The sequence below is a fragment of the Panthera pardus genome, unplaced genomic scaffold (genome assembly GCF_024362965.1).
Source record: "Panthera pardus isolate Hobbes unplaced genomic scaffold, ASM2436296v1 HiC_scaffold_18, whole genome shotgun sequence".
NCBI classification, from domain to species: Eukaryota; Metazoa; Chordata; class Mammalia; order Carnivora; family Felidae; genus Panthera; species Panthera pardus.
In genome coordinates this window covers 9,694,717-9,718,151 of record NW_026526743.1, presented here as the reverse complement: position 1 = coordinate 9,718,151, position 23,435 = coordinate 9,694,717, and the positions used below count along the sequence as shown (strand labels likewise).

The window sequence follows — 23,435 nt, the reverse complement described above, 5'->3', positions numbered from 1 at the left end:
GTCCTAGATGTCAGACGGTGAGCCACGGTTCAACAAGAGATTGTAAGAGAAAGTGAAGTAGAGAAGTTTATTACTCACAGATCATGGGGGAGCTATTCTGCACACCAATGTGGGTTGTGAGGAGATTAAGGCAGGGTATAGGCAGAACTCTTAGGGCAGGACCAAGGGCACATGGCTTTATTAGGACCCCTCAATGGAATGCTTTAGGGTTCTAGGCTAAGGCTGCAATGGTCAATTCAAACCAAACAGAGCAGGGTTTCGGTAAGCTTTTGGAGGTGTGTGGGGGGGGTCTTACCTAAAGGGGACAAGGGGAAGATCCTGGGATATGGGGGAGAATGCTTATCATAGGGATGATTGGGAGAGTCCTATCTTGACATTTGCTTCTGACTACGTGGGCTCTTACTAGGGTATGTGCTCAAGGGAATGGCTAGTATCAGCTCAAGGTCCCTACAGACCACCTGGCCACACAGAATGGATGCTGAGGCACCAGTATTAGCTAAACTCTCAACATTCACTGTATGTGCCTGCAGGTGTATTTTGGGGAGGCAATTTTAAGATTACAAACTTACTCTGCAATTCAAACCATTCCTATCATTTGTTTCACATGGGTGATTTGTGGTAAGGTGTACCTTTAGAGGAATTGGTCCATTTCACCTAAAGTTTCAAGTATATGTATGTAGAGTTTTGTATTAATCCCTTACTACCCTGTTGATGTCTCCAGGTTCTGGAGTAATATTCCCTATTTAATTTGTTAGGAGGAATTTGTGTTTTCTCTTATATTCTTTGGTAGTTTTACTAGTGAGTCATGAACTTTATTGACTTTTCAGTGAACTGCCTCTTTGTTTTATTTTCTCTACTGTTTTCCTGGGTTCAATTTTACTTATTTTTGCTCTTGTCTTTATTATTTCCTCTGCTTCATTTGTGGTTTTTTTCTCTTCTGATTTCTTACTGCAATTTAGATTTTTCTTGGATATTTTCCTTCTTTTCTAGTATAAACATTGAGAACTATCAGTTTCCCTCTCAGTACTGCTTTAGTTGAACCCCGCAGATAATGACATGTTGTATTTTCATTTTCTTTCAGCCTGTGTCTTTCCCTTGAGTCTCTGTCTTCTTCCTGTGGATTGTTTTGAAGGCATGTTGTTCAATTTCCAAGTGTTTGGAGATTTTCCTGTTTTTGGTTTTTGTTTTGTATTTGGATTCCACTGTGGGCAGTGAACATACTCTATGATTTTGTTCTTTTAAATTTGTTGAAGGGTGTCTTAGGACCTAGGATATGATCTGTCTTGGCATATGTTCTTTCTTTTTCTTAATTTACATGCAAGTTAGATAGCATATAGAGCAATAATGAATTCAGGAGTAGAATCCAGTGATTCATCCTCTATGTATAACACCCAGTGCTCATCCCAACAAGTGTCTTCCTTAATGCCCCTTACCCATTTAGCCCATCCCCTTACCCACACCCCTTCCAGCAATCCTCAGTTCTCTATATTTAAGAGTCTATTATGTTTTGTCCTCTCCTTGTATTTATATTTTTGCTTTCCTTATGTTCATCTGTTTTTTCTTTCATCAATATTTGTCTTTGACTAATTTTGCTTGCATGATACCCTCTAGTATCTGGTTCCATCCACGTTGTTGCAAATGCAAGATTTCGTTCTTTTTCTTTGCCGAGTAATATTCCATAGTATGTATGTATATATATATGTGTGTGTGTGTGTGTGTGTGTGTGTGTGTGTGTGTGTGTGTATGTGTGTGTGTGGGGGGCTCTATCCATACTTTGGCTATTGTTGATAATGCAGCTATAAACATTGGGGTGCGTGTGCCCCTTCAAAATAGCACATCCTGATCCCTGGGGTAAATACCTAGTAATGCAATTTCTGGGTCGCAGGGTAGTTTCTATTTTTAATTTTTTGAGGAATCTCCATACTGTTTTCCAGAGTGACTGCACCAGTTTGCATTCCCATCAGCAGTGCAAAAGTGCACTGAGTTACCTGAGTTGTTAATGTTAGCCATTCTGACATGTGTAAGGTGACATCTCATTGTGGTTTTGATTTGTATTTGCCTGATGATGAGTGATGTTGAGCATTTTTTCATGTGTCTGTTAGCTATCTGGATGTCTTCTTTGGAAAAGAGTCTATTCATGTATTTTTCCCATTTCTTCACTGGATTATTTGTTTTTTGGGTGTTGAGTTTGAAAAGTTCTTTATACATTTTGGATACTAACCCTTTTTCTGGTAGGTCATTTTGCAAATATCTTCTCCCATTCCATCAATTGCCTTTTAGTTTTGCTGATTGTTTCCTTCCCCATGCAGAAGATTTTATCTTGATGAGGTCCCCCTAGTTCATTTTTGCTTTTGTTTCCCTTGCCTCCAGAGAGGTGTTGAGTAAGAAGTTGCTGTGGCCGAGGTCAAAGAGGTTTTTGCCTGCTTTATCCTCAAGGGTTTTGATGGCTTCCTGTCTTGCATTTGAGTCTTTCATCTATTTTGCTTTTTTTTTTTTTTTTTTTTGTATGGTGTAAGAACGTGGTCCAGGTTCATTTTTTCTGCATGACGCTGTCCACTTTTCCCAAAAGCATTTGCTGGAGACTTCCTTTATTCCATTCATATTGTTTTTTACTTTGTCAAGATTAGTTGGCCATACGTTTGTGGGTCTATTTCTGGGTTCTCTATTCTGTTCCATTTGATCTATGTGTCTGTTTTTGTGTCAGTACCATACTGTCTTGATGATTGATTACAGCTGTGTAATACAACTTGAAGTCCGGAATTGTGGTGCCTCCAGCTTTGGTTTTGTTTTTCAACATTGCTTTGGCTATTTGGGCCTTTTCTGGTTCCATACAAGTTTTAGGACTGTTTGTTCTAGCTCTGTGAAGAATATTGGTGTTATTTTGATAGGGATTGCATTGAGTATATAGATTGCTTTGGGTAGTATCGACATTTTAACAATATTCTTCCAGTCCATGAGCATGGAATATTTTTCCATTTTTTTGTGTCTTCAATTTCTTTCAATAAGAAGTGTACAGATTTTTCACTCTTTTGTTAGGTTTATCTTAGGTATTGTATGGTTTTTGGTGCAATTGTAAATGGGATCGATTCCTTGATTTCTTTTTCTGTTGCTTCATTATTGGTGTATAGAAATGCAACTGATTTCTGTGCATGGATTTTACATCTTAGGACTGCTGAATTCATGGATCAATTCTAGCAGTTTTGGGGTAGAATCTTTTGGGGTTACCATATAGAGTATCATGTCATCTGTGAAGAGTGAAAGTTTGACCTCCTCCTTGCCAATTTGGATGCCTTTTATTCCTTTGTGTTGTCTGATTGCTGAGGCTAGGACTTCTAATACTATGCTGAATAACAGTGGCAAGAGTAGACCTCTCTATCTTGTTCCTGACCTTAGGCAGAAGGTTCTCAGTTTTTCCCCATTGAGGATATTAGCAATGGGTCTTTTGTATGTGGCTTTTATGATCTTGAGGTATGATCCTTCTATCCCTACATTCTTGAGGTTTTTTATCAAGTATTTTCTCAAATGCTTTTTCTGCATCTATTGAGAAGATCATGTGGTTCTTGCCCCTTCTTTTATTGTTGTAATGTATCACATTGATTGATTTGGGGATATTGAACTAGCCCTGCATCCCAGGTATAAATCCCACCTGGTCATGGGGAATAAGTCTTTTAATGTATTGTTGGATCTGGTTGGGTAGTATCTTGTTGAAAATTTTGGCATCCATGTTCATCAGGGATATTGGTCTGTAGTTCTCCTTTTTAGTGGGGTCTTTGTCTGTTTTGGAATCGAGATAATTTTGGCCTCATACAATGAGTTTGGAAGTTTTCCTTCCATTTCTACTTTTTGGAACAGCTTCAAAAGAATAGGTGTTAACTCTTCCTTAAGTGTTTGGTAGAATTCCCCTGCAGAGCCATCCATCCCCGAACTGTTGTCTTTTGGGAAATTTTTGATTACTAATTTATTTTTGTTACTAGTTATGGGTCTGTTCAAATTTTCTATTTCTTTTTGTTTCAGTTTTGGTAGTGTATGTGTTTCTAGGAATTCTTCCATTTCTTCCAGATTGCCCGATTTATTCGCATGTAATTGCTTATATTCTCTTATTATTGTTTGTGTTTCTGCAGTGTTGGTTGTGATCTCTACTGTTTCATCATTGATTTTATTTATTTGGGTCAATTCCTTTTTCTTTTTGATCAAACTGGCTTAGGGTTTATCAAGTTTGTTAATTCTTTCAAAGGACCAGGTCCTGGTTTCATTGATCTGTTCTACTGTTTTTGTTTTTTTTGTTTTTTGTTTTTTGGTTTCAATAGCATTGATTTCTGCTCTAATCTTTATTATTTCCTGTCTTCTGCTGGTTTTGGGTTTTATTTGCTGTTCTTTTTCCATCTCTTTAAGGTATAAGATTAGGTTGTGTATCTGAGACCTTTCTTCCTCCTTTAAGAAGGCCTGGATTGCTATATACTTCCCTCTTATGACTGCCTTTGCTGCATCACAGAGGTTTTTGGGCTGCAGTGTTACCATTTTCATTGACTTTTTAAATTTCCTCTGTAACTTCTTGGCTACCCCCTTCATTCTTTAGTAGGATGTTCTTTAGTCTCCAAGTATTTGTTGTCTTCCCAAATTTTTCCTTGTGGTTGACTTCAAGTTTCATAGCATTTGGTCTGAAAATATGCATGGTATGATCTCGATCTTTTTATACTTGTTGAGGGCTGATTTGCATTGCCAGTATGTGATCTATTCTGGAGAATGTTCCATGTGCACTCGAGAAGAATGTGTAATCTGCTACTGTTGGATAAAATGTTCCGAATATATCTGTGAAGTCCATCCGATCCAGTGTGTCATTCAAAGCCATTGTTTCCTTGTTGATTTTCTGTTTAGATGAACTGTCCATTGTTGTAAGTGGGGTGTTGAAATCCCTTACTATTTTGGTATTATTGTCAATGAGTTTCTTTATTTTTGTGAGTAACTGATTTATATATTTGGGGGTCTCCACGTTTGGGGCATAAATGTTTACAATTACTAGGTCTTCTTGGTGGAGATACCCCTTAGTTATAATATAATGCCCTTCTTTATAAAGACTGCCCTTCTTGTTACAGTCTTTATTTTAAAATCTAGATTGCTGATATAAGTATGACTATGCCAGCTTTCTTTTGGTAACCATTAGCATAACAGATGGTTCTTCACCCCCCTACTTTGAATCTGAAGGTGACTTTAGGTCTAAAATACGTCTTTTGTAAACAGCATATAGATGGATCTTGTTTTCTTATCCATTCTGTTACCTTGTGTCTTTTGATTGGAGAGTTTGGTCCATTGACATTTAGAGTGAGTACTGAAAGGTAAGAATTTATTGCCATTGTGTTGCCTGTAGCGTTGGACTTTCTGCTGGTGTTCTCTGGTTGTTTCTAGTCTTTGTTGCTTTTGGTCTGTTGTGTTTTGTTTTTTTCCACTCAGAGAGTCTCCCTTAAAATTTCTTGCAGGGCTGGTTTAGTGGTCACGAACTCCTTAGTTTTTGTTTGGGAAACTCGTTATCTCTCCTTCTATTTTGAATGATAGCTTTGCTGGATAAAGAATTCTTGGCTGCATATTTTTCTGATTCAGCACATTGAATATATCCTGCCACTCCTTTCTGGCCTGCCAAGTTTCTGTGGATAGGTCTGTTGCAAACCTGATCGGTCTTCCCTTGTAGGTTAAGGACTTTTTTTCCCTTGCTGCTTTTATGATTCTTTTCTTGTCTATGCATTTTGTGCATTTGAATATGATATGCCTTTTGATGGTCATTTCTTTTTTTTAATCTAATGGGAGTTCTCTCTGCTTCCTGGATTTTGATGTCACTGTGTTTCCCAGGTCAGGAAAGTTCAGCTAGGATTTGCTCACATAAACCTCTAACTGCTTTTTTTCTCTCATCTTCTGGGACCCCTACGATTTGAATGTTATTCCTTTTTAATGAGTCATTGAGTTCTCTAATTCTTATATTGTGCTGTCTTCCCTTAGTTTCCCTCTTTTTGTTTTTTTCTGCTTCATTATTCTCCATAAGTTTGTCCTCTGTATTGCTGATTTGCTGCTCTGCTTCATCCATCCTTGCCGCCATGGCATCCATTTGAGGTTGCTTCTCAGTCCCAGCAATTTAAATTTTATCCTGACTAGATTTTACTTCTTTTACCTCCACAGAAAGAGATTCTGTGCTTTTTTTTCATTCCCAGCTAGTATTCTTATTATCATGATTCTAAATTCTGGTTCAGACATCTTGCTTATATCTGGTTTGATTAAGTCCTTGGATGTCATTTCTTCCTGTTCTTTCTTTTGGAGTCAATTCCTTCATTTGGTCATTTTGGAGGAAGAAAAAGATTTAATAAAAATTTTTTTTAAATAAAAAATTAAAACCAACACACACAAAAAAATCAAGTAAAGCATGCTAGATCCTAGGTGTGTTTGGTCTGGTTGTTGAAAGAAGCTTGATAGAGTAGAGAAAAAATGGAAGGAAAAGAAAAGGAAAAAAAAAGTTGGAAAACATTTGAAACTTTAAAAATACGAATACAATAAAATAGAATAAAATGAAATGATGAAAGTAAAATAGAATAAAAAACTTACAAAAGAAATATATTAGGAGAAAAAGTAAAAATCTTTTTTATAAAAATGGAAAATAAAAATGAATTTTTTTCTGTATTCAAGGATAAGAAAAAGAAAATTGAATAGACTAGTGCACAGAATGAAATACAAATGAAATTATATCCAGTTTCCCCAAGAAGTCAAACTATGAAGCACTTTATAGTCCGTACACTAACCAGGCAGAGACTTGTGGTGTTCATCTAGAGCATTGTTGGCACAGTCGACAGGGCTTGGTCTGACGGCTCTGTTCTCCACTAGATGGCGCTGCTTAGCTTACTGGGGTGGATCCTTATGCATGTATGCACATGTGTGGGAGAGTTGAAAATGGCATTACCCAACTACCCATTCTCTAGCATAAGAACTCTGTGCTCTTGCCAAGGGGCAATCAAGCAACCCTCTTTATCTCCAGCCTTACATTGCCTGCTTCTACACTGTCTGTGACCAAAATGTCAAGCTGCCAGGTAGCACCTCCCTCCCGAATTTCATCTCCAATTGGCCTGTGTTTCCAAACCCCTCAATTCTGAGGACCCCTGTAGCTTGAACCTGCTCTGACCCTCTGGGGAAGGGTCTCACCAAGCAATGGCATGTGCCGGCCCGCCCCTGGGGATGCTTCCCCGACCATGCCGCTGCAGAGGCCCAGAATCTGCCACCGGGTGCCAGCCCACCCCCGAAAAAGTTCGCACGATTGTGTAGCAGAAGCATTTCAGGCATTATGGTAAATCACAACACACACCTGGCACCAGACTTCACCACCTCCTAACGTCCTGGTTGCAACACCAGCAAACGTGGCTGTCCTTTTGGGTCTGTTAGGACCTTTGCCTCTGGGGAGGCTCCAGGGCCTCTATCAAATGTCTCCTCACCAGGGGAACTGCCTCTCCCAGTGTGGCCTGAGGACCCCAAGGAACTCACTGTATGCTCCTGGGGATTCGTGCTTCCCACCAAGCACTGCCAGGTACCCAACCTCGGAGTTTCCGACTCTGTGCTCCCTTTTATAGAGTCTTAATTGCATTTAAACCCTCTCCTTTCTCCTTTCTCCCTTTCTTGTTCAGTCCCTTGTTTCCACTCGTTCTCTCTAGCTGTTCTCTCCGGGGGGGGGGGGGGGGGAGTACGTTTCCTATACTCTCCCCACTTTCTCCGTCCTCTCTCTGCCAGCAAAAACTGCTCCCTACCCTCCATGGGTTCTCTCTCCCCCAGTTCACTTCTCCATGCTGCATACCTGCCGAGTTCTGTGGCTCAAGTTATGCAGATTGTTGTGCTAATCCTCAGATCAATTTTCTACATGTGCAAAATGGTTTTGTGCTGATCTAGCTGCATTTCAGGGATGAGAGAAGCAGAAAACTTGAATGCTGCTCTGCCATCTTGGCCCCTCCTGGCATATGTTCTTGGGGAAAAAATATGTAATCTCCTGTGTTTGGGTGGTATTCTAAAAATGTTGATGAGATCATGTGACTTGATGGTGTTGTAGAGTTCATAGATGTCCTTCTGACTTTCTGTCATTGTTCTATCAATTACCGAGAGAAGTCTTGGGCTGTAATTGTCAATTTATTTCTCCTTTCAGTTCTATGAGTTGATCATCAACATACTTTACAGCTATTCTTTGGTGCATATACACTGAGGAGTGCTAAGTCACCTTGTTTGACCCTTTTATCATGTAATTTTCCCTTTTTTACTGAGTAATTTCATTTTCTCTGAAATCTATTTTATCGAGTGTTAATATAGACATTCCTGCTTTCCATTGAGGTTTACATGGTATAAGTTGTACTATTCTGTAGATATTGGGGTTCAGATAATTCTTTCATGTATGAAGCTGTACTGTGCATTGTGAGACATTTAGCAGTATCACTGGCCTGTGCCCACTAGATTCCAGTAGAACCACTGCAATGATGACATTAAAAATGTCCCCAGACCTTTGCAAATGTTCCCAAGTTTGGGGGATTGTTATCACCTCTTTGTATCAATTCCACCAATATAGAGATCAGGAAAGCAAAAGATACTACCATGCCACTTTGTTCTCAGCTGCATTTAACACAGTATTCCAAGAAAGACCTGATGTCAGAAGTGAATGAGCTGATTTGCAAGCAGGATTTAAGGACGTAACTGTGCCTCATCTCCAGCCGGTAAAACTTAGCATTAATAAAAACTTGGAGGATCAAGGGCAAGTTAAAATTCAAAATCATGGCAAAGTCTACATGAGAGACATGGCCCTAATCAATGCCCTTTGATGTAACCTGCAGTTGACTAAAGTAGGTCCGGTGGGATTGCTTCTCTTGGACAGGATGACTTAGTGAACAGAAAGCACAAGTGTGGCTCTACTAGAGGGGCCGAGAGGCTCAATGACCCTGGAATAAATATGAGGAGCATGGCATGTCTAGCTAAATATGGTGGGTGTAGGTGGGTGTAGCTAATAAAAAATGTAGCTGTTTGGTGACACATAAAGTGCTATTTAAAAAATACTGTGCTGTGCACCTTGGGCCAAGTTTGCAACATAAGGAAATTGGGATCATGCAATAATGTTTGGTAATGTACATTATGATGGAAAGGAAGTCACTGGGGAAAATGGCTGGTTGTACAAGGAAGTCAGGGTTTCTGACACTTCAGCAGAGGTAACTATATGAAGTCAAGAACAGTGAAACACAAAGGACTAGATGGCTATTCTCAGGGGAAAAGCAGGAACCTAGGAAAGGATTGTTCCTTATTCCTGCCCCTCTCTGTTTGCTGTGGACCAGAGACTGCTGGGTCCCTCCTTTCCTTTTCTTTTCTGAGTGGGAGAGTTTATTCAGGTTTTTTCTGTTCCGCCATAATGTGTTAGGAGTGAGGACTCCACATAAGGCTCTCAACCAAGAGGAATCTCACGAGACTGTTGTAAGACCTTCCTGTGTGACTGTAGTCATGTTTGGGTAGAATTTTTTTCTTCTTTTGGGACAAACGTATTTTGTGTGAAATACAAAGAAGGGATAAATGATTTCTGATAGAAGTTGCACTGTCATACATTGTAATATTTCCAATTAATTACCACCCTCTTGTGAGATTGTATGTCTCTGCTCTTTGATATCAAGCTTGGCATTTGCCCTATGCAACCCTTCCTTCTTGTTGAGAGGACTACACTTCCTTCTCAGTTTATAGTCACCCTAACTAATGTGGTATGAGTAGAACGGCATATTTTAAGTGTAACAGAAGCTTTAAAAGCTTTGTTTGCTCCTTCTACCCTCTCTTCTCTCTGGGACAAGAATGGTTATGTCCCACATACTGGAGTTCTACCCTGAATCCCAGACTCAAATGACAGAACCAAGCAAGAGGTGAATAATGATAGAAGTGATATGAGGAAGAAATAAATGTTTGTTTTTGTAAGCCCAGGAGAATTCAGGGATATTTGTTACCATACAAAACCCTTCTAGAAAGCTGACTAGTACTTTGTGGCCTTTTCTTTTCTCCTTACCCATCTTAACTACCCAAAGTCATTGTCTCCAGTAATTGTACCACCTTTGAAATCACATTTTTGGTTATTCCCTTCCTATGTTACTACCCTCGTATCTGCCATTTTATATTCTCTACTTCCATTAGAATATCCATTTATTTTTATTTTTTAGAAGTTTATTTTGAGAGAGATTATGTGCATAAGCAGGGGAGGGGCAGAAAGAGAGAATCCTAAGCAGGCTCTCTGCTGGGAGTGTGGAGCCCCATGCAGGGCTTGACTTACAAACTGTGAGATCATGAGCTGAGCCAAAACCTAGAGTCGGACACTTAACTGACTGATCCACCCAGACAGGCCCACTTATTTTGAATTCATCTAGAAATATATCATCTCTTATCTAACTACCCTTAGTGGACTATGTGTTACAACATTTTCAACTGGTTTATCATAATCAAATATTTATAAATAACCTGAAGAACCTTGCCTTCTTTCACTATCCTGCCTTCACCTAAGTAAGCCTCAGAACTACATGAGCTCACTTAGGAGGAGGTTCACACCCCTTGGTTAAACACCCAAAGCAAACAAACAAAAAGGAAGAGTCTTTGGCTTAGGTGTTCTGTGGCTAGCCCTTTTCCAAGGACGTGGTCTTCAGTTTCTCCCGCTGTGGTGGCAAATTATGAATGTTCTGCTTTCATTTTCATTCACTTCAGGCTACATTCTCATTTCTTTCTCTACGTCTTCTTTGTCCCAGGATTAGTCACAAGGAGGTCATTGTTTTCCAAGTATTTGTGGATTTTCCAGAGGCTTTTCTATTAGTGATTTCTATCATAATTCCATGGTGGTCATACACATATTTTGTGTGATGTGAATTCTTTTAAAATTTAGCGAGACTAGTTTGATGGCCCAGAATATGGTTTCTCTTGGGAAAGTACTGTGTGCACTTTTAAAGATTGTGTTTAATTCCCTGGTTAGGTGGAGCGTTCTTATGAATGAAAAAAATCAGTATTTCTCCTGTGTAGGGAAAAAATCTGTTTTTTCCCCTACTGTGTGCTTCTATCCTGTCTCCCTCACTACTCACACGGAAGACTTCACTTCTGACAGTTCTGGTCACAAATACATGGAGGGTTTCCCCCACCCACAAGCAGTCTCCGACACCAGCTGGCTTCCTACCATTCACCTCAACTGTGACACCCTCTCCCTGGATGCCCCTCCACACACTCCAGCCGCCAGGTGCAAGTCCAGGCTGATGCACGTGCTTCTGCAAACTGGTCTAGATCAGAGGTGCCAACAACCCCCTCATTGTCTTTGACCAACCTGCTAGAGTCCCTCACAGAACTCAGGAAAACACATTTACCAGTTTATTACAAGTATGATACCGGATACAGATGGACAGTCAGATGAAGAGACACACGGGATGAGGTCTGGGAAGGTCCTCAGTGCAGAAGCTTCTGTCCCCATGGAGTTGGGGTGTGTCACCTCCTGGAGGGGAGGTGTTCGCCAGCCTGAAATCTCTCTGAACCTCCAGCCATTGGGCTTTTGAGGAGACTTCCTCATATACACATGACCAGTCATTAACTCCATTTCCAGCCCAAGTCCTCTCTCTGGAGGATGAGGGGATAGGGCTCAAAATCCCGTTTATAATCGTGGCTTGGGCTTTCTTGTGAGCAGCCCCACCCAACAGGAGTTGGGCCTCATTATAACAAAAGATGCTGCTGTTACCCTCGTCATTTAGGAAATACAAGGACGTTAGGAGTTCTGTGCAGGAGCCAGGGACAGAGAACAATACATAATTTTTCTTTTATCTCACAGTTTTCTGTAAATGTCAATTGGGGCAGTTTCCTTGATAGTCATGTTACAGTCGCCAAGGTACTGATTTTGTCTACTTGTTCTATTATGGAGAGAAGGAGCGTGGAGATCTCTGTGGTTGTGGATTGTTCTGTCATTACGGTCCTCTCTGTTTTCTCAGCCGTTCTGCTGCCAGGTGCGTAGTTTAGGATTCTCATGTTATTCTGGTGAATGTATCCCTTTACGATTATGAAATAGATTTCCTTATCCCTGGTCATAGTATTTGCTCTTTAATTAACTTTGATCTGATATAGGTACCCTATTTTTAATAGCATTTATGTTTATCTTTTGTCCATGATTTTACCTTGTGTCCTTTAATTTTTGAAGTGAATTTCTTGTAGGAAATATATTCAAAATCCACTTGACAAGGGCACCTGGTTGGCTCACATGCTTAGGTGTCAGGCTCTTGACTTGGGCTCAGGTCATGATCTCATGGTTCTTGAGATCAAGCCCCGTGTTGGGATCTGCACCTACAGCACAGAGCCTGCTTGGGATTCTCTCTCTCCTTCTCTGTCTCAAAATAAATAAAACAAAAAAAATTTCAATGAAACGTGAAGTTTATCCTGAAAACTTAATCCAGGCCTATTTACAACAGGCTTGTTTCCTTCATCTCTCGTACCAGATTGACCTCTTCTATCAGTGAGACTGTATTTACGGGTTACAGGCATGTCTTTGTAATTTATTTCATCGTCTCTCCACTGCCACTCAAAGTCATGCACATTTTTCTGGATTTCCCTGAAGCAAAAATCTTTGATTTCGTGGCCTTTGTGCCTTTCCAACATCATTGCCTGGAATACTTCTCCTGTATTACTATACTCCTTTGGTTGTAATTTCTTGATCATGTGTGTAGGAGAAACATCTAGAAATATAAAGAGCAGAGGTATCCTGTTAATTACAGTTAGCAAACAAATGTAATGTTCTCAACATATAACAATAAAAGTAATACTTGTACTGAGCACAATTATAAAACTTTTCCATGATCTTCAAAATTTTAGGAATACCTAAAGGAACAGGATTTTTTACTAAAGAGTGCTCATCTGTAATACAAATTAATCTCAGGATAGCCTGGTTTCAAACACCCAATGACAAAAACACTCACGCTGTACAAAATTATGTTAGCTCTCAAAGGGTATTTTTCTTTCCTTTTAAATTTCGGTATAGTTAACATACAGTGTTCTGTTAGTTTCAGGGGTACAATAAAGTGACTCGGCACTTGCACTCATCGCCCAGGGCTCATCAGGACACGTGTGCTCCTTCGTCTTCATCACCTCTTGAACCATGGCCCACCCACCTCCCCTCTGGTGCCATCGGTTCTCTATAGTTAAGAGTCTGTTTCTTGGGGTGCCTGGGTGGCTCGGTGGGTTAAGTGCCTGGCTTCAGCTCAGGTCATGATCTCATGGTTTGTGAGTTTGAGCCCTGCATCGGGCTCTGCACTGACAGTGTGGAGCCTTCCTGGGATTCTCCCTCCCTCTCTCTCTGCCCCACTGACTCTTTGTGCCATCACAGTATTAGGCTCCTATCACAGCCCCCCTTTCTTTAAGCTGGTTAATAGAACATTTGACAACCCATACATACTATGTTTTTGGCTTGGTACCCAGCCTGTCTCAGCCATTATCATCTTACCAAACTTTCTGTCTCACATATGTTTATCTTAAAAAGACAGCCTCAAACTTGGCTTCCGGTAAATATAACAAGGCCCTGGCAAGGGTCCAGTGGTCTCGCTGAATTAGCCCAAGCCATTTCTAACTGGAGACCTACAAGATTTGTTGGATGGTTCACTGCCTTCCTTATGTCATCGGGTGTCATCTTACCACAGCCTCTGTGGCAGCAGTCTCCCTGACAGTCTGTCCATACTGCTAGAGTAGTCAATCACATAAATACTAGTATCACCAAAGCAATGGTTACTCAAACACAGATTGATAACGGTATCATGCAGAGACTACACTTCACAGATGCAGCACTTGAATGGACAGGGGACCACCAACAGGCACTTGTCAATCGTCAAAATATACAATGTTGTATATTGTTGTTGAATAAGCTTAGAAATTTCCTGGGCTTGCACCACTGGGTTAACAAGGCATAAAGAATTACAAAGCCATAGGATGCTCACACCCAAGTTTGGGTAAACAAGATTAGGCAAATAAGGATAGACTGGGGTGGGGGGCAAAGGCCCCCAATACAAAGGTATATGAAGTAAACAAGATTAGGTATTCAGGGCAGAAGTGCCCCCCAATCTTGTACCATAGCAGAAAGCTGCTTTCACAGGAAGGAAGGACCAAATTAAGTAAACAGGTAAATAGGGCTGTAGACCAATGAGCTGCGGTGAAGCTGCCCAGAGAGGAGCTGATTAACAAAAGAAAAGGTGCTTTGTTAACCCTGAGGTTACTTGCTCTGTCTTATCCCTTAGGCTAGCTATGATAAACAGAGGTCCTGCCTCATGTTTGCTATAAACGCAACCAGGATTTTGTTTTGTATTAACCCAAACCCCTAACCCCACATATCTTCAAGACCCCCTTTCCCTCATGCCCATGAGTTAATGTTCGTGTCTTTGTGCACATCCATTACCATGTGTGTGTAGCTTTCTGATCCTAATAAAAATGGAGCAAGGACCCTTATTTGGGGCTCTTGTCTTTTCCAGGATGTTAGCCACCTCTTGCTTTTAATCCTGCATCCACTGTCTTGCTGGTCAAGTGAGAACTTTAGACTTAGAGTCTACAAAAGATGGTGACCCCAACGTGATGGAAGGAAAGGGGACTGTGGGCTGACGTGGACAAGAAGTCGATGTGGCCAGGAGGTGGTGCAACACAAGGACTGCAGGATGCTGCGGAATGATCAAGGAGTTCCAAGAAAAAAAATGCACGGGGTACAGTCTCCCTGACGAGGTAAGGGATAAAGCAAAACTATATTAGGATTTGTTGCCATGGAACTTTTTGAGAGATCTCCCATGGGGAACTCCCTAGCTCCCTCCCAGCTCCTGACTCCCTACAAAAGCGCTGTATTTGAATTCTTCAGTCACTAGGAGAGACAGCAGGGATGACTCTAAACTATAAGGCTCTCCTTAAATCATTGCTGACTGCCCAACAAAATTGCCCTTGGTTCCCAGAACAAGGAACTTATGATCTTGACGTGTGGGAATGAGTAGGGAAAACATTAAAGGCCAGGCATTCGGAAGGGGCTAATGTCCCCCCTGAGGTAATCTTCACCTGGTCCATTGTCCGCACTGCCCTTCTCCCCTTGAGCTTGGATGGTGTATATGAAGAGGTAGAGTTATCTAAAAAGGAGGAAAAACCTCAGTCCCCCTATAATCAGGCTGTGCCTCTGGTGCCTTTACAGCCAAAATTTACTCCCCCTCTCCCAAAAGGGTGAGACAGTATCGAGCCTAAAAAAATCTCATCAACATGATATGAGAGGTCTCATAAGAACCTCTGATAAAGTCCATACCCTAATGCAGAAGTGTCTTGAAGAAGCCCAGAAGGCCGTGAATTCCACCTGTTTCCCGTTTTTAGGCAAAATGGACAATATGTCCATGAAAGCCTGCTCTTCCAAATAGTAAAAATTACAGAAAGCAGTTCAACTATACAGCCTTCATAGCCCTTTTATGATCAGTATTTTGGAAACTGTGGCACTTATCCCATATGTGCCTGGGACTGAGGCTCTCTCATGAAAATCATCCTGACCTCGGCCCAATATGCTGTTGTTGCTCAGGACTTTCATGCTTGTGTCACTCGTGCTCTGCAGAACTTTGACACTGCTACTCCAGTGAGTTTTGAACAATTGTCTGGCACAGGACAGTATATCCAACCTGTTGTAGGTCGCGATCGCTTATGAACTCTGGACAGCAAAAACAGGATCAAAACAAGTTTATTACGGCTGGTCCAGACAGGGAAATACAACAGGTCCCGAAAGTCTGGCCCCGAACATGCTTTAGGGATGTCTTATAAAGGTTATATCGACCAATCGGGTTGCAAAAGGGTGGCAGTTTGAGAGGGTGGGCACCAATCACACAATGTTGTAGGTTTTTAAAATATAAGGCAGGCACCAATCACACAGTCCTGAAGAATTTTAAAATATAACTTGTTGACTCTAGCCAATTGAATGCTGAGTCATGTTGTTTACAATATTAGTCTTCTATCTAGTTCGAACAGGATGCAGTGCCCGAGAATGGGGGAAGGGTGATTATGCCAAGCAGGTTTACAGAAGCTCAAACAAGCAGTTAAGAGGAAGTTCTATTTCTCAGTAACTTGACAAATGTGGTTTTAAGCAAAACTAATATCTATGGAACAGAAACAGCACTTCTAGGAAAGCCCAAAACAAACCCTGTTTCAGCATCTCATATTCTGGGGTCCTTCTAAGCTTACATAGGTCATAGTTTACTCCCGGGCTACAGGAGGCTAGCTATGTTTGCCCTTTACATTCCCCACTTCTTCTGGTTTTTACCCAATTCCTCGGGTACTTAATTATTATCTTGGGTCGTTAAAGGTATATATTGTCCTCAGAGTACCATGAGTTTGATAGAGCTGAGTCTTTGGTTGATAAACTGTAGGAGTAATTTTACCAAGCAGGGTCCGATAAAGAGGACAAGGAGGACTAAGATTAAGGGTCCAACTAGGGCACTAAGTAGCGTGGTCAACCATGATGACCATGAAAAGAGAGACTCATACCAATTTAGATTGGCTTGTCTTTGTTTTTCTCTTTCTTCTAATCTTTGTCTAATCTGTGCTAGGCTTTGTTTGATGATACCCGAGTTATTGACATAAAAACAACATTGTTCTCCCAACGCCAGGCAGAGTCCTCCTTGTAGAAATAGGAGGTCTAAGCCTCTGTGGTTTTGAAGTACCACTTCTGCCAGGGAGTCCATAGATTCTGTTAATTTACCTATATTTTTTCTAATTCTGAAATATCCTGATCAATCTGTTGACTAAGGAGCTTGAAATTTTGGTCCCCTGTAATAAAGACAGCAGTACTGACCCCTAGGGATCCCACAACTCCTAGCCCTACAAATAAGGGTACCAGGATGGTGGAGATGGGTTCTCTTGTAAATCTAGATTGTGGAAGGAAACCTACATGTCCTCGGCCACCTTCTTCCGAAAAGTAAAAAACCTGGGGGAGTAGGTGGACTAAGATACAAAAATCAGAGCGTTTTCCCACATGGTATAAATTTAGACATGGAGTTAACCCTGAAGAGCAAGCAAACCATGTCCCAGAGGGAGGTACCAGAAAGTAGAGAACGTCTCCAAGATGGGGACTCTTGGGGATGGGAATAGTGTTATTACAATAACTTAGGTACCGAGATTGGTTAACTCGATAATTTCCCGCATAGGAACAAGTTCCCTGACCTAAATCCCCTAAGGTAAGACTGGCGTGTTGTCTCCACAGACATTTATTTTGTAATAATGATTGTGGCTTAAATTCTGGATCTGATTATCTCTTTCTCCTAGGGGTATGGATGCTCCTATCCCTAAGCATAGCCAATAGTCTTGGGTGATGTTTGGGTTAGTAGAGTTTAGAAACTTAAAGGTATAGTATAGGGCCTTAAAGGTATCCTTATCCTCATTGTGGGTCTCTTTGGGACTGTGGGTCTCTTTGATTGTTGGAGGAGTGTCTGTTAGTGGGGTTGCCTTAGTAGTTAACATTAGTGATCTTCCAGGATCAGGAAGAGGGTTAATAATAGGATTTTGGTCCAATAGGGGCCCTTGGGGTGACCTGGATTTTAAATCTCTGTATAGTGATTTCAACACCGGGATCACTACCAGTTATATACAGTCTGAGACCCCATGTCTTTCCTGGGTTCCATCGGGAGTCTAATCCATCTTTAATTTTTAGGGATATTAAATGCTGGGTTCTAGAATTAGAAACTATAATTATAGAGGATATGAATGGATCTTTGTGAGTCCAGTCTGCGATTGTTTCACAGCCCCAAGAGGCGCAATGGAATTGTTCATGGCCTTGACAATCTGGGGGGTCCGTCCATCCAAGGGGCAAGCATAAATCTGTACCTTTTTAAGGTGTTGGCATTCTGGTCCCTTTGGATGGGGGCTGGCTCCAATGAAGCCCATTTTGGCTCCAGTGGGTGAGAGTATGGGTTTTCCCCCTTGTTTGAAAAGTACAGGGTTGGTCCAGCTTAGGAATTGGCTACAAAGATAAAAAATAAGAGAGGGGGAAGCGTAAGAGGTGGAGTTGGCCAAAACCTGTCCACTGGTAGTTTTACTAACAATCCATCTATACTGGATTGGGCATGATCAGAGAGAGCCTGTCTAGTTATAGAGATTATAAAAAGCATCCAATACTTATAAAACATCCCATCCATAACAGGAAGGTGAAAGCAAATAGCCCTTTCTCAGTGGCTCTCCAATCTGCAGGTGCAACTGCAACTAATCCAGTGGTTAGAATTAGTATAGAGATGGCTAGGAGCAGTAAAGGCGGAAGCAGGCAAGGCATTTCTCAAATAGAAGGTCAGGAGGTTTTAACTAGTCGAACCTTTCCTGTTTGCTGAATTGTCCATTCTTGTGGATTGTGATCAGGATGGGCGGCCTTGTTCTGTGAGCGATGGATCCAATGACTTCAGCCACTTTCACTGCTGATGAGGTAGATAAGATGATGGGATAAGGCCCGGTCCAATGAGCTTCTAGGTTAGGTGAGGCATGGCGCTGCGTCCAGACCCAATCTCCAGGTCCGAACTCTTGATGTGATGATTTAGTCTCCTGGTGGGGAAGGGCTCTTTATGGCTTTCTTTTACCAAGTCATGGATAGCTGGCAGCATATGTTGCAGAGCCTGAAGGGACTTAAGAAGATGTCGGTTGGAAATCTTGGCCCAATGTTCATCTCCCAATTTGGGAAGTAGTGGGGGCGGCCTCCTAAACAAGATCTCGAAAGGGGTAATACCCTTTACATAGGGTGTACATCGCACTCTAAGAAGGGCAAAGGGAAGGAGGCCTACCCAGTTTTTGCCAGTTTCTGTAATTAATTTAGTCAAGGTTTCTTTTAGAGTTCTATTCATTCTTTCTACCTGCCCTGAACTTTGGGTGTGGTAGGCAAAATAATTTCCAATTTATTTGTAAGCTTTTGGCTAACATTTTAGAGATCTGGGCTATGAAAGCCAGGCCATTATCTGACCCCATACCAATAGGGATGCCAAATCGGGGAACCAATTCATTTAGTAATTTTTAGCCACTAGCTGAGCTTACTCTGTTCTAGTGGGGAAAGCCTCTACCCATCCGGAGAAGGTGTCCACTAGTACAAGGAGGTAATGATAGCCATAGAGTCCATGTTTTATCTCAGTGAAGTCCAGTTCCCATATTTCTCCAGGCATCTTCCCGCATAATCTCTGTCCTGAAAAATTAAACTTGGGAGATGGGTTAGTCTGAGCACAGGCTTTGCATCGGTCTACTAGGCTTTTTACGATTTTATTAAGGTTTGGAATAAAATAGTCCCTTCGGGCTAGTTCAGACAACTCGGTTGCCCCTAGATGTGCGGAGCTGTGGCCTTGCTGGAGCCAGGTCTGTCCTATAGCTTCTGGTATGAAGATGCGTCCATCCTCGAGGTGATACCAATGCTGGTCATCTCTTTTTGCCCTCGAGGTTTTTATCAGGCGTAGCTCTTCTTTGGTATAAAACGGTTCCGTGGGGAGAAAGCGTGGAGGCAGCAGAGGCAAAATCTTAATTGGGAGTACACCGCCTTCAGCTGCAGCCTTTGCCGTCAGATCGGCGAAGGCGTTTCCCTTGGCTTGGGGTGAGTCTACTTTTTGGTGACCTTTGCAATGTGTAATGGCCACCTTCTTTGGGAGCCATAAGGCTTCTAGCGGGGCCAAAGTTTCTTTTTTATTTTTGATTTCTTTTCCCCCAGATGTTAATAGTCCCCTTCCTTTATATAGAGCTCCATGAACATGGGTGGTGGCGAAGGCATACCTGCTATCAGTGAAAAAGTTCACCGTTTTTCCCTTTGCCCATCTGAGGGCCTGGGCTAGAGTTATCAGCTCTGCTCTTTGGGCAGAAGTGTCATGCTCAAGGGCTCGGGCCCAGATAACCTGGTCCTGAGTCACTACAGCTGCACCTGCATATCTGACTCCATTTTTGACAAAACTGCTGCCATCAGTGAACAGCTCAAAGTCCGCCTTAGGCAGGGGCTGATCCCTTAAGTCTTCCCTTAGCCCCGAAAGGGTACTTATGGTTTCCAAGCAGTCATGGAGCGAGTCCCAAACTCACTATCAGGTAACAACGTGGCTGGGTTTAAGGCTTCTGTCTTTAAGAAGGTGATTCGTGGAGGGTCTAGCAGTGACACCTGGTATTGGATGATTTGCACCTTGGAAATCCACCGGTCCGGCTGGGAGTGCATCAAGGAAGCCACTGCGTGAGGCCCTATAATTTGGAGGTCTTTCCCAAGTGTCAACTTGGAGGCCTCATTAACAAGCACAGCTGTCGCAGCAACTGCCCTAAGGCAGCTGGGCCATCCCATAGCGACTGAATCTTGTCGTTGGATAAATAGGCCACGGGTCACTTCCAAGGGCCCAAAGTTTGAGTGAGGACTCCCTTTGCAATTCCCCGTACCTCATGTACAAACAATTGGAAAGGCTTGGTAATGTCTGGTAAGGCTAGGGCTGGGGCCTGGGTAAGTGCAGTCTTGATTTGTTCAAAAGCTTTATTTTCTTGTTCTCCCCAGACCAGCTCAGTTCCTTCCCGCCCCCCCCCCCCCCCAGTAGCAGAATACAGAAGTTTTGCCATTTCAGCGAAACCAGGTATCCAGAGGCGGCAATACACAGCGGCCCCTAGGAAACCCCTGATCTGCCTTTTAGTTTTAGGTTTAGGGATGTTTAGCATAGCTTGGATTCTTTCCAGCCCCAGGGACCACTTACCTTCACGCAGTTGGTAGCCCAAGTATATTACAGAGCCCAAGCAAATTTGTACCTTCTTTACAGAGACTTTATATCCCAGGACGTCTAATTCTCTTAGAAGGTCCTCTGTAGACTTTGTGCAGCTCTCTAAGGAGTCAGCGGCTAGGAGCAAGTCATCTACATATTGTAACAGCATAACATCTGGGTGGCTCTCCTGGTAGGGGATCAAATCCCTTCAAAGAGCCTCATCAAAAAGAGTAGGGGAGTTTTTAAACCCTTGGGGCAGTGAGTCCAGGTTAACTGTCCGTTGTAGGTCCCATCTGGGTCTGTCCATTCAAAGGCAGAAATAGGCTGACTGAGCTTTGCAATCGGCAAATCCTTCCCCAGTCCTTTAGAGTGGTTGGGGGGCTTCCCCCCCCCCCCCATGCTGCCATGAGTACCTTCCCTATTTCCCTATTTCCTTCCCCTGCATAATAGCTGGGCTGTCTCTACTCTGGAAAACTCGCTGAGCTATTTCTACCAGTTCAGAGATTACCTTTCCTTCAAATCTCTCTAATTTCTGAAGCTTTTTATGGATGTCTGGGGCCAACTGAGAAACGAAAGTCCTATTAATGGTTTTCGGTTCTCTATTGCTTCGGGGTCAATAGGAGAATATAAGCAGTAAGCCTGGTAAAGCCTTTCTAGGAAGGCTGCAGAGGACTCATTCGGTCCTTGGACCATGTCATGAATCTTTGTCAGATTGGTGGGTTTTCGTGCCGCTGCACGAAGCCTTTGTAACAGAATCTGGTGATCCTGGAGTAGATGCTCCCTACCCTTATCCACGTTAGGGTCCCACTGGGGTGGCGCGGAAGGGAAAACGTGCTCAATTCTGTGAAGGTGTGTGGTAGGCATTCCATCTGGGCCAAGGACTTCTCTCGTTGCTTCCTGGAGCACTTGGGCCCTTTCCTTGGAAGTCAGTAAGACCTGCAAGAGTTGGTGACAGTCTTCCCAAGTAGGTAAGTGAATGGTGAAAATAGAGCTCAATAGGTCAATTAGGCCCTGGGGGTTTTCAGAGAAAGGGGGATTTGGGGTCTTCCAATTATAAAGATCAGTGGTAGAAAAAGGGGTATATACTAGAGTAGACCTAGGTTGATGCCCATCTGGGACAGGAATTGGAGCAGTCTGCCTGAGGGGGAGAATGCGGGCTGGGAGTTTGGGTGATTGGGGTCCAGTCCCGTATGATGTCCCTTCTCTGGTATGTGGAGGGCTAGCCATTTCCTCTTGGGCACTGGTAGCAGTGGGAGGATGGCTGTTGCTCCCTGGGAATGAAGCCCCTACCTTCTGGGTTTTCCTGCAATACAGGGTAGAGCCTCTTCGACGGTCGTGCAACAGGCAGAAGGGCTTTAGAGGGGGTCGGGGATGTAGGGGCAGAAGGGGGACTAGCAGGGAGTTCCTTTTGGTCTTTACAATCTTTTAACCAGGATGGGTGTGGGGGGGGGGTCTTCTAGGAGATCTCCCAGGTGAGGGCATATGGCTCCTGGTCAGGGTGAACATCCTGACAGATCCTGCGGACAGCATAAGCAAGGTTAAGGTTATAGGAGCCCTCCAGGGGCCAGTCAACCCCAGGGAATGTCGGCCAGTCCAGTTGGCAGTATGTTCGCAGCCAGGCTGGCTTCAGGTCGAAGCCATAGTTCTTCCCTCTTTTTCTGAAACCAGAAAAATTATTGAGCATACATTGGAGTGGGGTGTAAGGCTCAGAAGAAGGAGATTGACCCACTACAAGGTTAAACGTGGGTCACAACAAATAAATAATACAGACAACGCTAGAAACGAGAAAAAGGAAATGAGAAAAAGTGATGTTGGGGTGATCAGCCCCACCGAAAAAACCAGAACGAGCAGGTGACCCAAGAATCGTCAAAATGAATATAAACCAGAAGAAGATACCAGATCCAGGTGGCAACTTTAGGAACGTCTCCTCCAAGTACCAGCTAGGGGAAGTTAAGCTGCATCCAGCCTTCCCTTCTAGCAACAGATCTGGCCAGAAACAGAAACCAAAAAGGGGAATCGAGTGCATTTCCTAACCTACCTGGAAAGCTGGGGGGAGGAACGTCTCTTGGGAGCTCGCCCCTGGCAATTCCATCCAGATGTCGAAGAAACAAAATATCTGAGTTCCAAAAAAAAAGGAGATCTCGGTGGAAAAAGGAGGTCTCGGTGGACCTCCAAATGTTGTAGGTCGTGATCGCTTATGAACTCTGGACAGCAAAAACAGGATCAAAACAAGTTTATTACTGCCGGGCCAGACAGGGAAACACAACAGGTCCCGAACGTCTGGCCCCGAACAAGCTTTGGGGATGTATTATAAAGGCTGTATTGACCAATCGGGTTGCGAAGGGTGGCAATTGGAAATGGCAGGCACCAATTACACAATGTTGTAGGTTTTTAAAATATAAGGCGGGGCACCAATCACACAGTCCTGAAGAATTTTAAAATATAACTTGTTGACTCTAGCCAGTTGAATGCTGAGTCATGTTTTTACAATATTAGTCTTCTATCTAGTTTGAACAGGATGCAGTGCCCGAGAATGGGGAAGGTAGCCAAGCAGGTTTACAGAAGCTCAAACAAGCAGTTAAGAGGAAGTTCTATTTCTCAGTAACTCGGCAAATGTGGTTTTAAGCAGAACTAATATCTCGGGAACAGAAACAGCACTTCTAGTGTAAGGGTTAAATTGTAGTGTAGGGCTAATGCTTAGCTTGAAAAATAACAGCTTTG

The 23,435-nt window shown here is 42.6% G+C and overlaps 1 protein-coding gene and 1 long non-coding RNA gene across 2 annotated transcripts in view; both read left to right on the top strand.

Annotated features, from left to right (window-relative positions):
• The window catches only part of LOC109260960 (zinc finger protein 677-like), a 205,703-nt gene that overhangs the window by 49,104 nt on the left and 133,164 nt on the right, over positions 1-23,435 (top strand). The window lies entirely within an intron of this gene.
• Positions 1-23,435, top strand: part of LOC128778061 (uncharacterized) — a 45,311-nt gene that overhangs the window by 4,188 nt on the left and 17,688 nt on the right. Inside the window, exon 3 of the long non-coding RNA XR_008423445.1 lies at positions 14,499-14,742. This is a non-coding gene — a long non-coding RNA (uncharacterized LOC128778061). The remainder of the gene's footprint in view (positions 1-14,498; positions 14,743-23,435) is intronic.